This window comes from Miniopterus natalensis, chromosome 13 (assembly GCF_054644295.1).
Source record: "Miniopterus natalensis isolate mMinNat1 chromosome 13, mMinNat1.hap1, whole genome shotgun sequence".
Classification (NCBI taxonomy): Eukaryota; Metazoa; Chordata; class Mammalia; order Chiroptera; family Miniopteridae; genus Miniopterus; species Miniopterus natalensis.
The window spans coordinates 51,510,704-51,527,005 of NC_142093.1; the positions used below are offsets into that span (position 1 = coordinate 51,510,704).

General features: G+C 49.3%; 1 long non-coding RNA gene and 1 pseudogene across 1 annotated transcript in view; one reads left to right on the forward strand and one right to left on the reverse strand.

Annotated features, from left to right (window-relative positions):
- The window catches only part of LOC148091689 (uncharacterized), a 105,241-nt gene that overhangs the window by 74,920 nt on the left and 14,019 nt on the right, over nt 1-16,302 (reverse strand). The gene's annotated exons all lie outside the window — the stretch shown is intronic.
- Nucleotides 8,124-15,049, forward strand: LOC107539635 (large ribosomal subunit protein eL28 pseudogene; annotated as a pseudogene).

Consider the following 16,302-nt stretch of genomic DNA (forward strand, 5'->3'; position numbering starts at 1 on the left):
GCAAATTATCTTCTTTTCAATGCTCCATAAAATAAATACTATTAAATAAGAAGTGGATGGTGAAAGTTGTACTCATTATGATGGAATGAAAAGTAGTTTATCTTGGGGCCAAATGGAACAGTGACTAAAGTTCATAACCGACAATTCCTGGATAGTACCCTTCCTGGCAGCTCACTGCCACCTCCTTTCTGCTGCCCAGTGACAAGGCTGGTCTCAGGTCTCAGGGCTGTGACACTCATCTTCTGAGACTGAGTAACCCCCCCTCCACACACATTATGATAGTCATTATATTTTTATTGTCTGCTAATTTAAAAAATACATGTAAAAGAATTTCTATTGTTTGCATTAAAAAAGCCCCTATATGACAGAATACACGATGCCAGCGTCGGTAGTTATTTGGTTATCTGCAATGGCTGGCGTGCAGGTGGAGTTCAGAGTCCTTGAGGACATCAGGGGTCTCTGAGAGCATCATGGATCTGAGATCGCCAGGGTGGGGACCGCTCCCAGAACATTCCCTCTGTCTGCCAGCCAGGAGCAGGCCAGCTGCTGGCTGAAGACAGAGCAGAAAGAAACATGGCCATCAAAGTCGTCTATATTTCCACCTCTGCAGGGATACATCTATTTTACAGTGGAAAATCTGTAATCTGTATCAAAAACATATTGGTATTATCCCCTGAAATCACCTTGCCACTTAGAGACTTCAGCTGGCCACACATGAAGGAAACCTCAAGGTCATGGAATCCTCAAATTCCTACCAATCAGAAGGTCTTGCAGCACCGCAGGGTACAGATCCAGCAGGGGGAGGTGCTGGCCCACAACCCCAGGCCTGGGCCTTCCCAGTAAACGTGGGCCCTGAGCACGCTGACCCTCGGGAGTCAGGCTCTGTGGCACTCAGGCTGACTCAGAACCGAGTCTCGAGGGAAACAGAAAAGGCAACTCTTTCACAATGATCTCCCCCACTTTCTGACCTGCCCTGTCACACAAGGTGAGATGCACTGAGCCGGGCTCCAAGGTGCTTCAGGGACAAAGGTCGCCGTGTGCTTCATCCCAGGGTGAGACCAGGGAGCCACAGCCTGAGCTCCAGCGGTTGGTTCTGGCTCACACCTGGGCCCGGCCCCGGCCCCTGTGCTGGCCGTGCCCCCTGCCCCGTGGGCGGTGAGGGCACCACGTGTCCGTGGGGGCGACCGTCCGTGGGCGACTGCTGACGTTAGGAAACCAGCCCCACCCGCAGCCCCGGGTTTCAGTTTCACCAGGCAGCAAACACATTATGCAAATTGTTTTCCTTGCCCACACCACCCCCACCGAGCCTCCCAGAGCCACTCTGCCCGCCGTTCGTGGGCACGAGGCCCGCGGGCGTGTGCATCCCATTTACTTTAAGATGCCCAGGTGCGGCCTTGAAACAACCTTCTCCCAGAAGGCAAAGGCCAACACCAAGGACTGAATTAGCAGCAGTGTCAGGAGCGAAGCCCGAGGCTAACACCAAACTTCTGACACCACAGGGGCCTTGAGCAGCGAGCCAGCAATTACAGAAATGGGGGGGGGGGGGGAAGGAGGCAGATGGGGGTTCTGGCTCCTTCAGCCGGGTCCCAGGGGAAACAGGCCCCAAGGAGGGCGGCCAGAACTTCGGGCCTTTCGGGGCCTCCTGGGGTTTGAGAAAACAAATGTCTGGTTCACATTCCAGTCACATTCTAGAAACCGGGAAGTGCAGTCATTTTGATCTGTATTACGTGTCATTCATTTGCAACTTAGCTCGTGTGATTTGAGGTAACATCTACTCCAACAAAACATCCCCGCTCAGTAGCAGTGTTAGTAAAAGCTGGAGGGGTGGAGGGGCCACAAAGGCTAGCCTTCCTTTACTCTTATGTTAGATAAATTATTCAGGGATGTTTTAATATGAGTTTAGATCTGAATAATTCTTTAAGCTGTAAGCATTATCATTCATTTATGAGATTCACATTATCTAGCTGAAAGATTTTGAAGGTTTTCCTGAAAGATGCCAAGGGTTTCCATCCTCAGGGACACAGGAGGAGCCATTTGCACAATCCTCATTTCTATCTCCCTCAAAGACCTTCCTTTTTGGTCCCACTAAGCAAGGTTTCATTTTCAAGGTGCATTTGTGGGGTTCCTGTGAGCTCACAGCTGTCACAAAGTCACTGATGACCCTAAATTGTCCTAAGTGCAAACAAAAGCTAGGTCACTTACAATAAGGTCTTAAAAGAATTGTGGCTTAAGCTGTTGGAGGGAAGTTTTATAAAATAAAAACTACAGAAGCACAGATGCCGCTCAGAAAGTCCTGAGGGGTAAGAAACTCTCTAGTGACTTGTCATTCCACTTAAAGCTGACCCTGACCCGCGCTAAGAGTGGCCCTCCTGCCTTCACTGCAAGACGATCTTAGGTGACAGACGAAGCCCGCGTTTCCTTAGAGGGACTCCAGGCACACTCAGAGGCTGTTTCAGCCCCAGTGAAAGGTCATGGGCACGACAAAGCCCGGTGGAGGACACCTGCGGCCGCACAGCAGAAATGCTCCGGCCCAGCGCTAATTCCTGCCAGGCACTGGCCTGAGTGCCAGCCCGTTGTCAGGTTCGAACCAGGAGATGGGTTCTGTCTTCACTGTAGGTGATAAAACCAAGGCTCTGGAGAGGTTAGGTAGCTTGCCCGAGGTTCTGAAAAAGCCAGAACTGAGACATTTGTTTTTGACCCATGTGCACTATTACATCTTTGGGGGAACAAAACTACCAGGTGTACAAATTCTGCCCAACTTCCAAACAACATTTACTCCAGAACAGATTTCTCGCTCTGCCACACACACGCAGGCTGTGGTTGTCAGCACTCCCTGGTCTGTGGGGACACATCTGGTTAGTTCTGGGTTGTGAGATCGGGGATCTCATTGTTTCTACACACCAAAACCATGTGTTCCACCCAACCGCTCCGTCAATAAAGTAGCTGATGTCTGGGGAGTGGGGGGAGTGAATCTGGGTCCAGGTCTCTAGTGTCCTGGCCTGCAGAGAACCCTTGCATGCAACATGGGAATTGGGGTCTCCTTCCCACTCTGCAGGGGACCCCTGTCTTCTCTCTTCCCTTCCTTCTTTTCTGAGGAGCTTTGAGATGGTGTCTCCATAGCTATGGGCTGAGAGGGAAGGGAGAAGGGCCCTTGTATCCACATGGGAACATCAATGGTCTTCAAGTAGATGTGCACAAAATGATGCAAACTGCTGGTCAAAGTTATGGACTATCAGTTATTCTAATCTCAGAATCCCCCCAACGGAGAGCGAGTGGGCTTTCATTGGATACCCCGGGCCATCCTGGGACCCACCCTCTGTAAGTGTGTAGGATGCCCAAACAGTACCCCCTGCTCCCCACTACCCTGACCAAGCCTGGCCAACAACCTGTTCTCAAGGTAGGAAACACCTTGATAGGGAATCCTATTAGCCCATCCGATCAGTCATCTGGGTGAGCTCAGGTGCAGCCAAGAAATGACTGATTCTTGTGGACATTCTGTCACTGGTTAAATTGAGCTGTGTAAAATTCCCTCCTGATTCCTTCCAAGGTGGATTCTGAAGATGTCTGGGGCAACTGTGGTAGGTTTTAAAGGGGAGGAAGAAATAAAAGTTGGAGCAAACAAAAGAAAGCTCAACTGCCAGCAGCCTAAGGAAAAGGAGAGAGGCCCAGGCCCCCAAATCAAGTGAAGAGGAAGGGAGACACAGTGAGTCAGGATGGGGCTGAAGAACCATGTGCTGGGGGCGGTAAACAGAGGCGAGGCTGCGGGGAGGAGACTGCAGTCAATATTTTCTTACTTCTCAGTGCACAAGGGGGAGGAAGGGCTTGAAACCCATCTCTGGGTCAAGCCTGGGACAGGGCACTCAGCCCCAGTTTCTGTGGCCATTTTCCAATTACAGTCCACATGAGTAGATTAGACAATTTCACTACCTGCCCCCAAATTCCTAATAGAAAGTTAAACTGGAGCATTTAAAAAAATTGTCCTCGCCCGGCCGGGCTTGGCTCAGGGGTTGGGTGTCGACCTAGGATCCAGGTGATCAGGGTTCGATTCCCGGTCAGGGCACATGCCTGGGCTGCAGCCGATCAATGACTCTCTCGTCGTTGATGTTTCTCTCCCTCTCTCTCCCTCTCTTTCCTCTCTGAAATCAATAAAGATATATTTTTAAAAAATAAAAATAAAAAATAAAAATAAAAAAATTGCCCTCAAGTAAGTCTTAAGGAGTATACATGTATTTTTATACATCTATATATTTGGTATGTACATGTATGCAAATAGATTCATATAAATAAATGCTATCTATACATACTACCAATCTAATGATGATATTGGCTGCAGGATTTTAGATCTTCAAGATTAAGGAATGTATCAGTCAAGACAGGCAAGGCTTTGCTGTGTAACAAATACCACGTCCCTTGTATCAGCAACTTATCCCAATAAATAACTATTTCTCACTCACACTGCATATCCAATGCTCTCATTTTTTCTTTCTTTCTTTCTTTCTTTCTTTCTTTCTTTCTTTCTTTCTTTCTTTCTTTCTTTCTTTCTTTCTTTCTTTCTTTCTTTCTTTCTTTCTTTCTTTCTTTCTTTCTTTCTTCTTTTTTTTTTTTTGCCAAAGCAAGTCTCATAGCCATATGTAACTTCAAAAAGGCTCGGTAATTACAATCTACCGTGTGTGTGCAAAAAAGAAGAAAGAATGCTATGGACAACACTAAAGACAGCCCAGAGGCCCTAGGAGAACTGTGCCCGATGGGACTGAGCTAACCTTCCTGAGCCCAGCTCAGGCTGTGTTTGTTGTATACCCTCTTGTTTTTTTAAAGATTTTTTTTTAAGAGAGAGAGAAACATCGATGTGAGAACAATACATCAATCAGTTGCCTCCTGCATGCCCCCTACCAGGGATCCAGCCCGCAACCCTGGCATGTGCCCTGACTGGATTTGAACCAGCAACATTTTGGTGTACAGGAGGATGCCCAACCAACCGAGCCACACCAGCCAGGGCTGTCGTAACATCTTCTCATGGAATCCTCACAACAAGCCTAGGAGGTGAGCACCCTCAAAAGCCCCTTCACACATGAGAAAATTGAGATGCAGGAAGGTTAAAAATTGCCCAAGATCAAATGGCAACCAAGTGGCAGATTTTAGATTGAGACCAAGGGCTCTCTGATCCCAGACCTGGGCTTGTAACTCCCCTGCTCGCTGCCTTCAGGCAGAAGGCTCCAAAAAGTATAGTCTGAGTCCCTGGGAAAGGATGGCTCAAGAGGGCTGGGGGGTCTCCCATTTGGTCTCTTCTACAGGAGATATGAGCCCAATACTTACGCAGACTGTCATAGCCACGTTAGAGCCCAATGGGGAAAGTATGGATGAAGCATGGAGAGATGGTGCATAGGGAGCCAGTCCCCACACCTAGTAGGTGCTCAATTTGTGTTTGTAACTGGACCTCGACAGACCCCTGGTGGAGCACTCTCAGGAAGGCACTCATCTCACTGGGCTACCAGAAACAGAAGAGCTTGGATTGTGAGAGGAAGCAGGACTTCTCCAAGTCTATTCCATCTATCTTTTCTAAGTAATGCCCATACCAGGCAGAGGACCGTAATGGTCAGAGTTCTCCAGAGAAACAGAACCAATAGGATGTGCATGGGGGGGGGGGGGGGGGGGGGCAGGAAAGGTTTATCTTTAAGGAATTGATTGATTTATGCAATTGTGGAGACTTGATAAGTGCAAACTCTGGAGGGTAGGCCGGCAGGCTTGAGACCCAGGGAAGAGTTGTATTTTGAGCCTAAACGCAGTCTGCTGGCAGAATTCCCTCTTCTTTGAGGGACCTCAGTCTTCCTGTTCAGCCTTCCACTGGTTAAATGAGGCCTACCCATTGGGAAGGGCAATCTGCTTTACTCAATGCCTACAGATTTAAATGTTAGTCTCACATAAAAATTAACTTGACAGAAATATCTAGAATAGTGTTTGGCCAAATATGTGGCTACTGTGGCCAGGCCGACTTGACACATTAAAATTACCCACCACAAGGACAATGAACAGCATGTGAGGCAACTGAGGCCCAGGGTGAGGGTGGAGATGGATGACGGGAGCTGGGCCCCACCTCAGTGACCTGCAACCCATCAGCCCGGAGATGAACCTCAGAGCCACCAGGCCAGGCCTTTCTTTTTTTTTTAGTATGTTTTTACTGATTTGAGAGAAAGAGAGAGGAAGGGACAGGGAGAGAGAGAAACACCGATGAGCGAGAGCCATTGATTGGCTGCCTCCTGCATGCCTCCTACTGGGGATCGAGCCCGCAACCTGCACATATGTCCTGACTGGAAATCAAACCTATGACCTCTTGGTGCATGGGGACGATTTTCAACCAACCGAGCAACACTGGCCAGGGCCAGGCTGGGCCTTTCACTTGTTAATAAAACATGGGTGATTCTGGTGGCCACAGAAGGCAAGAAGGTGACTCCATAAACACGGAACCTTATGTTTGCCCTTGACAAGATTCTAAAACACCCGAAATAATGCTTTAGAAGACCTTAGAAAGGAAGTGATGCGTCTCAGGAGCCAGCTGGGTTACTAGGACCAGGTGACGCCCAGCTGATCTCATTTTCTTGTGGCACAGGCTCGAGATGGGTAGGTCAGGGAAATACGGGGAGGGGAGTAGCCTATTCTAGACTTCAGCAAGGCATGCAGCAAGGAAATCCTAGAAATCAAGATGGACCGATATGTCCAGTAACAAGTTTAGTAATTTTGCAAGTTTAGTTGGTTGACTGACCCAAGAATTTTAGCAATGTTGCCTAGAGGGCTGTCTCCCCACAGTCATGCTCCAGGCTTCCCTCCTTAGCCCTGTCCTGTCTACTCCTCTTCAGGGATATGGCAACACTATAGTCAGCGGGTTTGTCATATTTGCTGGTGACCCATGCCCTGAAGGGATTCCCTGATTCACAAATAATACCAGAAAACTTTGATGGGTTGGGTAATGGCTAAAATATTCCAAAATAGAGTTGAATAAGGGTAGTATTAGGTTATGTACTTTTGGGTGCAAAAAACCCTACTTCCATAAGTTTAGAGTATAGAAGACTAGTCTTTTGTAGCAGAAATTAAAGAGAAAAAGACTGTACACAATTTCATTAATAACAAATGCAATACGAACAAAAGTGTAACATGTCCACCAGCTAAGCAAAGGGCTCCAAGGTGCCTGATAGGGTCCTGTAAGGTGGGTGGTGGGGCCTGTCTGCCCTGAGTTGGCCAGACCTCACCTGAAGCATCTTATTTTTTTTCTGAGATCCACAGGTTTAGAAGGATGGAAGCAGCTGAGAATATTCAGGGCAGAGTGAGGGCATGTGTTTGTTACGTGTGAAACAGTCAAAGGAGCTTTGCTCCTGGGACCATTTTGGGAGGGACATGAGAACAGCCACCTTGAACTGCTTTGTACCAAGGATCAGAATGTGGGCCAAAAATTAGGAGATTTCCAGTAAACAGTCTGTTCCAATGAAAACCAGGACTGTCCAGCCATCAGGAGATGGCCTGGCGTCTGGCCACTGGAGGAGACAGAGCGGAGCCCAGATGTACAGAGAGGTTGTACAGGACGATCACCGGGGCTTCTCTAACCCTGGAGCTGAGTCTGGGAAAGAAACAACAGCTTTGTGAGATGCCGCAGCAGGTGCAAAGAGTAAAAATAATGACGGAGCTGGCATTTTCCGTGCACCTACTCGGTGCCAAAGTCGGCATGAAGAGTTTTACATTTAACACTGGCCGCTGCCTCTGAAACAGGTGTCACCATTTACCTCACCTTGCAGACGATACGCAAACTGAAGTATCCTAACTTGCGTGACTGCTGAACAGGGGGCTGGAAATTCCAACCCTGTTCTGTGGGACTCGGGTGCTTTCCAAGGAAGGGCCAAGTGCACTGTACTGAGCACAAGACAGAAGAAAAGTCTGGGAGAGACCCAAGTTGTCCATTCAGGTAGTCCTCACTTCAATCAGTTCCTACATTGAGTACAACACGTGGGAGAAATTGTCAAAAATTGCTGAGTAAAATAAAAATCACAAAACCGAGCAGGCCAAAAGCACCACCAAAGATAGCTAACCCTATGGAATATGAGTATCTACAGTTGGAACTTGATCATGTACAACGGTGCATGGAAAAACCCGTGGAAGGTGGGCCAGATGGAAGCTTTCCTGAGAGGCCCGGGGAGCTGCCCCCGGAGAAGGAAGCACATCTGTGAGAATGGGCTGAGTCTCAGCGAGGGCAACTGAAACTGGGCAACGGCCTGGCTGGGCCCACGGCTGCCTCCGTCAGAAGGACCACACAGGTCTGGCCACTCGGCAGGCGATGCGGCCCCGTGTTAGAGGAATAAACTAGGAGCCCCTGAGCTAGTTCTCACAAGCAGGAGAATCAGCTCACCCACTTGCACTTGGCCATGGGTGAAAATCTATAGCAATGAAAGTGTACTGTTTGAAACCAGAGAGGGAGGTGACACTGGGGCCAAAACAATTCTGAATTCATAGCTGCCAGATTGAGAGCTCAGAAGTCAGCAATGAAGAATGCAGAGACGGACATGTTTTGTCTCTATAATGAGCATGATTTCATGTAGCCACTTGCTATATGATCCATCCACAGGTGAGACAAATACATGGAAGTGAGTCTTGTAAATGCTTACTAAAAACAAATTGTGTTCCCGTAAAATTTATACATTGACGTCCTAGGACCTCAGGACCTCAGAACGGGACTATATTTGGAAATGGGGTCTTTAAGAGGTAGTTAAAATGAGGACACATGGGTGGGGCCCTAACCCACTATGACTGGTATCCTTACAAGGAGAGATTAGGACACAGAAGGAAGACCATGTGCGACACAAGGAGAAAGCAATTGTCTCCAAGCCGAGGAGAGAGGCTGCAGAAGCAAGCAAACCTACTGACGCCCTGATCTTGGACTCCCAGCCTCCAAAACTGGGAGCAAATACATTATTGTTGTTTCAACTGCCCAGCCTATGGTATATTATTATGGCAGACCCAGCAAATTGGTGTGCATTTCAAAACCACTTTGTTTTTTTCTACTTGGTTACATTGAGTTGCAAGGGGTCCAGGTTTTCTCTCTCCTGGGCCATCAGATATGATGGAAGCAGCCTCAGCCCATTGGCACTCAGAGGACCCTCAACCTGTATGGTCTCAGCCGACATGAGAGCTTTGATTTCACAAAACTTGGTAATGTCCTACCAGTGGAATCCAAAATAATAATGGAAATGTATACAGCCAAGACTTCATGACATCTCAGAAGCACACCCCCCCCACAGAGTTAGCTGAGGATAGTTGTACAGAGAAGTCATTGAATCCATGTTGACCCTGTGACAAGTCTATGGTGGTGGGAAAAAATGCCCAGCATCACAAAAAGAAAGACCCAGGTACAAAGTTCAGAGCCATATTAATGCTCAAATATGTGATCAATAAGAATATTCAAATGGATCTGGCTCTTTAAAATAAGGTTTTTGTTTGTTCGTTTGTGGGTGTGTGTTTTTTGGTTTTTGTTTTTATATATGTTTGGAACCAGCAGAATCCACTACTCACTAGCCTGCCTGTCCTGGAGGCTCACAGCTTTGCACCTGGAAGCTGTTAATAAGGGACACCATGGATGATTCGAACAAGCCTGTGGTTTGGAATTCACCCTTTTTGCTGCTCCAGGTTCAGTGTTCAAGCTCTTCTTTTAGAACAGCTTTTCAGGCCCACAGAGCGTTCTATGGATGCTTCATACAATGACAAATTCAGGGTAAGAGATTTTAGAAACCGCCAGGTGACGAGAGCCAGATGGGGCCTGGGCAGGGTCACAGCGGGTACAGGAGGGTTCTTCTCGCTGTGGCTTCTGCACTGGCTCCAAGTGTAATCCCCCAAAGGAACTTCAGCTGCCTTTTGAGCAGAAATATGTGTCCTAACAGCCTTGCTGTGAGGGGCATATTTATGTCACAGAGGCCTGAGCAGAACAAAGTCACTTTTCCTGCTGAGTTCTGCACCTCCACTTCGGTGCACTCATGCACCAACCTAAGGACACCCCCCACCCCCATGCACACACCCTGGGCTCCTCATCTCCATGCCTTTGCACCTGCTGACCCCATACCCGGACAGCCTGTATCCCCACCTCCCCACCCCAAACCCACCCCCCTCTCCAAGTGCAGCCTCCTTTGCAAGCACCATCCGTCCAGGGTCGGTCCTGTGGCTGCCTGAGCTGGAGCTCAGGGGCCCCAGTCCACCCCGGGGCCCTCCCTCCACCTTCCCGCCCGCACCACCCTTCCCGGGCGGTGAGCCGTTTCCACCAGGATTCCTTCTGATTCGTTGCTGCGTCCGCATCCGTGCCCACAGTGCTTATTGAAATATCTGTGGTTTTGCACTTCATTCAGATCTCATGACTTCCTCATTGCACGGCAGAAATATTTTTTGTACTATACCCTGGTTTTATTTTTGTTAATACTCACCCAAGGATATTTATGTGAGAAAGACACATTGGTTGCCTCCCTCACGCACCTGGACCGGGGTGGGGGATGGAACCTGCAACCAAGGAAGGTGTCCTTGACCGGGAATCAAACCCACGACCCTTCAGTGCGTGGACTGACGCTCTAACCACTGACCCACAGTGAACAGGGCTGGTGTTCTTTATAATGTAAGAAGACTGCCTTTCTACGCACTAAACACCTCCATCAGTCAGTCCTGGTTATATGCCTGGAGGGGGGTATTAAGGTCTCAAGTGGCTGCACGTCTGCATCTGAGGGTGCATGAGAGCATGGTCACATGTGAATGTAAACACACATATACGTGTGCATGGGATGAAGCCACGAGAAGGGGGTGTACAGAGGACAGAGGCTGACTGGATTCCTCTGGGTGGTGGTCTGGAGTTGCTGCATTAGGTCCAAGCATAAACCTTTAGTCTAAGAAACGCTCCTCAAGGTGAGTATTAAGCCCCAAACTCTGTGACTTCCAAACCACAGGGCCTGTTAGAATTATCACCTCCGTCTTTTATTAACAACATCAGTGTGCAAGGTTGTGAGACGGCAGGGCAAGGAGCAGTGGGTTTTGCCGGTTCCAAATGGCAAGGAACTCGCTTGTTGTAAAGGGCGAGCTCCTGTGGGAATAAGCCTTATTAACTGCATCGTAAATGACTGTAGCTCTCGACCGGCAGTGGTGAGCTGCCCGTCGCAGCGGGAAGACCCGCCGATGCCCCTTCTCCTGGACAGGACGCAGTCTGCACACTGACAACTGGCTGGAGCAGCCGGCCGGGCGCACCGCCACAATGTGCTCCTGGCACACAGGTGTCCCCATTTGGTTTTGGTGGTTGCTCAGCCAACACACACTTGAGGGAAAGAGGGGGAACCCCTCTGTAATATTCTTAATGCTTGGGCGAGAGAAACTACTTCCACTCCGTGCCCACCCCTCACACGGTCACGGTCATTCTCCTGACCCGTCTGTACAGCTGGCCCAGGTGCTGCCATCTGTTCTGAGTTCTCTAAATGTCACTGGTGACATGGGCGGCCTGCAGCCTCCTGATGCATCCAGTCCTCCACGCTGCTGCTTCTGTCCTGCTAGTGGCCCTTGCGTGCCTGTTCCACTGCCCACCGCAGCCCAGCCCATCGCTGCCTGGCCATACCAAGCTTCTGTGATGCTGAGGGTGCCTTCCAGGAGGGTACAAGACTCCAGTGTGTCTTCACGTCAATTCTCCCGACAAAGCTGTCGTCTAAAGCTGCAGTTCACCACCCTATCCTCTGCTCAAAGCTCTAAGCAACACACAGACACACACACACAAAGACTCACACAAAGGCTCACAGACTCACACACAGACACAGAAACATGCTGCCTGCAGGTGAAGGGCCCAACACTGGGGTCTGCCATCAAGGCTCTCACAGATCACACCCCCACCGGCCAGCCCAAGATGCACACGTGTCCCTGTGCTCTCCCTCTGACCATTCCTCTCCTCCCATGTGGGGATCTTTTCTCATTTTTAAATTACAATCCAAAATGTCACTTATCTTTCAGCCAATTTTAACATATCCCTTCTAATCTTTTGTAATATTCATCATATGTTTTGTCCCAAATTGCATTCCTAGGAACTCAGGTCCTATGAAATTCTCCAAGAAAAGAAACAGCTGAGAAGATTCAACCACCATCTACTTTTAGCATAGACTGCCTACTTTATGCCATTTAGGATATTCACAAAACACATTTCGGGTATTTATGAAGCATGGCCAAAGGCCCTGAGAAGTCCTGCAGTAAAAAAAAAAAAAGTTTCTCTTGTATCATCCTGGACGTTCCCATTCTATGTTTGACTAGACTGAGGCATAGCGGTTACTATGATTTACACTGCTCACCTGGTCCCCCTCCCCTCCAGTACTATCTTTACGGGCATTGACACATTATGAACAACTGACCTGCAGGTGGCCTGAGCATAAAATAGCAGAGAGGCACCTGCAGCTGCATGCTCTAGGTGTTCCATTTTATAAGCCATCGTGTTGGTTAGCTACGACAGCCCAGGGACCCTGCAGCAAGGGTTCCGCAACCTGATCTCAGTGGGCTCTCCTTGGCTGGAACCTGATCGGTGAAATCCAGAAGGAGAGCTCACCAGAGAGCCATGGATTCAGAAGCCGTTGGGTGGGAACATGGGTTGGCATCATGACCCACGATGGTTTCCTGATAACCAGACAGTGCTTTCCTCTACGCGGGGCGCCTGAGCCTACAGGACAGGCGGTGATGGGAACACCCTCTGACTGGTGCTCTCAGTCCCTGGATCCTGAGGCCATGCAATCCGCCTGCACAGGGAGAACCAAAGAGTGGCAGGACACAGTGGGGTGGTGAAAGGAGGACCTGGATCACACCATTCCCCCAACCCCTAGGGCCCCAGGGATGGGAGATAAACTGGAAAGGTTGTCCAACAGTCCCCCCGTCCCCACAATGCAGTGTATCTTATATTGTGGCAGAGAAGTCTCCCCCTAGTCCTTCAGCCGCCTGACTCTCAGCTCTGGGGACCATGTAGGACAAGAGCGTGTCTAACCATCCGTTCCATAGCGCGCCCAGGCCTCCTGCTGGCAGCCTCCTGTCTCTGCAGGTCCTTCTAGTACAGAGTACAGGGCCAAGTACAGTGAGCCATGTGGCTGGAGGTCTCTACTGGGACAATTTCACCACAAATTCTCTCCCTGACCTTCATTTCTCTAAGCTGCTTTTCAGTTACATTTCATAATCGTGAAGTGGTGGGGGACAGTCCAAGTGACGAAGGCAACATTTCATCTCCTATTGGCGCAGCCTAAGGAAGGGCCCCCTGGAACCCTGTGCTCCGGGACTGTAAACAACGTCTGGGCTCCCAGGAAACGTGCTGGAGCCGTTCCTGAGAACGAGGCCCAGCCGCAGAACACGTGGGCCCAATGCAAAATGAAGCTTTAGGAATTTCAGTGTGGCGACAGCGGAGCGTTGAAGCATGTGCAGGCCTGCTGAGCACCGGGCCCCGAGCACCTGCACAGGTTAGACACCACGGGGCTGGCCAGCAGACATCCGCCACGGGCCCAGAGGGAAGAGTGCTGGGGCCTTCAGGGTCTTTCCCTAAAGTCTTCCCTGGAAAGCCTTCTTTGAAAGGGGCTCTTAGGATGGTCCTCTGGGGGCCCTCCCCGAATTTTCCCACTCCCAAGCCCTTAGCTGAGTTGATGGGGCCTCTAAGCCACCACCTCCAAGCTTGACTCCACCTCCAGGCTTTGGTGGAGTCAGGTTCCTTCTTGTAGGTTGTGTTATTCCTGCTCTTGAAATTTTTTTTGAAATTGATCTGTTTTTTCTACCTGGGTCACATGTCTACTTTTCACACGTCAGGTCCAAGTTTCTCCATAGGCAGATATCCATTCGAGCCTGACTCTCCCAGTGCCCGGGCCTTCCCAGCTGGTGGACCTGGCCCACGTGCAGGGTGGCACTGCCTTCCTGTCAGCCGGCCGCCTGCTGGATTCCCTGTTCTGAGCTCCGCCTCAGTGCTGCACTGACACCTTCTCTGCCCAGCTCTGCCGTCCCTCCACTGTGCCCACTGTCCACCTGACCCCTTCCTGTTTCCATCTCCTGCCATCTAAAAGCTCTGAGCTCCCCGCCATCCCTCAGCCCTGAAGTCACAGGGCATCTGAAAGACAGATGTGAGTCAAGGTGCTCACTCCACATTCCAACCAAAATTTCCCATTTCACCCCTTCCAACTCCAACACAAAACTTATAAAATTAAAATATATTTTCAGAAGGAAAAGGTGGACTGCTGTGCATTTAGAGAAAAATTAGATTCCCCCCCTTCAAATCATAAACTAAATTCCATAAAAATAAATTCCTGTGGAATTTGTATTCTAAACCTCAAAAATAAAATCAGAAGATACTAGGAGGAAAAACACGTGAGAATATTTTTGTAATCTAGGAGTGGGAGTATACTTTCTAAGCAAGCCAAAAAGCTGGCGTCAGGAAAATAATAACAGATCGGACTGCGTAAAAATTTCGTATTCTCTGGCTCTCTTTCGGTCTTGGTGCCACAGTTCAAGGAGCTGCCCCCACGTGCGCCCACCTGGAACGGACGCTGTGAAACTGCTCCAGGCCCCTGACCACGAGGAGCAAGCGGACGAGCACCGAGCCAGTAACCGAAGGCCCGCAACGCCTTCCGCTGTAACCGGCTGATTCACCGCTAGGCCGTGGGCCTGGAGCCCGTGGCCAACGGCAAAGGTATGGTGGTCGTCATGAAGTGGAGACCTGGCCAGTGAAAGCCAGCCACCTCCTACGTGAGGACCACCATCAACAGGACGCTCGGGCCACCCTGAGCAGCATCCAGCGTGTGATCCGCAAGAACAAGTACCGGGGGGATCTGTGCAGGGCCACCATCTACAGGGCCAGTGTGACCCTGCACAGGGCCGCCATCCGCAGGGCCAGTGCCATCCTGCGCAGCTGGAAGCCCTGACGGTGGAGAGGAAGCTCACCCACCCCACCAAGACTTCCTGTGCACCCCACCAAGAGTTTCTGAGTCCCCACCAAGAGCTCCTGAGTCCCCACCAAGAGCTCCTGAGTGTTACCACCAAGACCTCTTGAGCATCCCCCACCAAGACCTCCTGAGCCTCCCTCCCTCCCACCCCAAACAATAAAACTGTCAGCTGACTTTCCTGAAAAAAAAAGAAGAAAAAAAAAGTATTTCTGTAAAATAAGACAGTAAAAACAAAAGTAAAAATTAAGCTGGCAGAGAAAATATTTGCAGCATTTCTATCAAACATTTAAACTCAGAATATTAGAAGAGCTCTTATAGAACCACAACCAGAAAAAAAAAAAGGAAGGAAGGAAGCGGGTGAAGAACACGGGCAGGAACTTTATAAAAGAGCAGTGAACAGGCCACGACCCTCCTTTAAACCAGCTTCCCCTGGAATGGTCTGCTACTTTATATATTTGTTTTTAAAATCAATGTTTCCGAAAGCTGGGTTTAATCCTTTAGTATTTTCTCAGCGCACAGCTACAATTTTATCAGATTTATGTCATAAATCTCTTCAGCAGGGAGGGCAAGCTTTAAACACACCCTCAAGGCAGAGCCCTTCTGAAGAGAGACAGCTGTGACTACAAAGGTAGGTGACCTCAAGAAATGAGCAAAGGGTTCCAATGAATGGTACTCTCCTGAAGTTTAAAGAGTATTTATGTTATTACTTATGCAGTTATTAAATAAATACAGGCCTGGAAGGAAATGAGCCTAAATGGAACTGCAGATGCAGTAGCAGCAGGAATATGGGCATCATGTTTTTTCTAGACTTTTCTCCTAAGGTACCCCCACCCCATGGTATCGAGATGCCCCCACACCGCATCTTTCTCTGTCCTGGTCCTTCACCCAGCACCTCCACCCTTAGGACACCTTCTACCTGGCTCACTCATAATTTTTTCAGATATTACCATAAGGGAACAAGGCATTCACATTCAAAGACATAATATTTTTTACATGCAGTTTTTGCCTTGTTTCAAACAATGCCCTGAATTTTACAATCAGGAAATTATTTAAACATTTAAAAGCTGGCAGCTGTAGCAGCAAACTGTGGCAACCAGGGGTCCTCACTGGCGGATGTGTCCCCTGCCCAGCCCCAAGGGTGTCCTCTGTCTTGGCCATACCCGGGCACCCATGTGAGGCCGAGCCCCAGGGCCCCACTTGCTGTCACTCTGTGCTGAGGCTGGGCTCCTCTTCTCCTGACTTTGAAGTCAGGTTTCACTCTCTGACGAAGTCACTGCCGAAGGCGACCCTTGTTGCTAAAATAACTTTCCATGAAATACTCTGAGAATGGCTTCTTGACTGTAAATGCCCGTGTTATAAG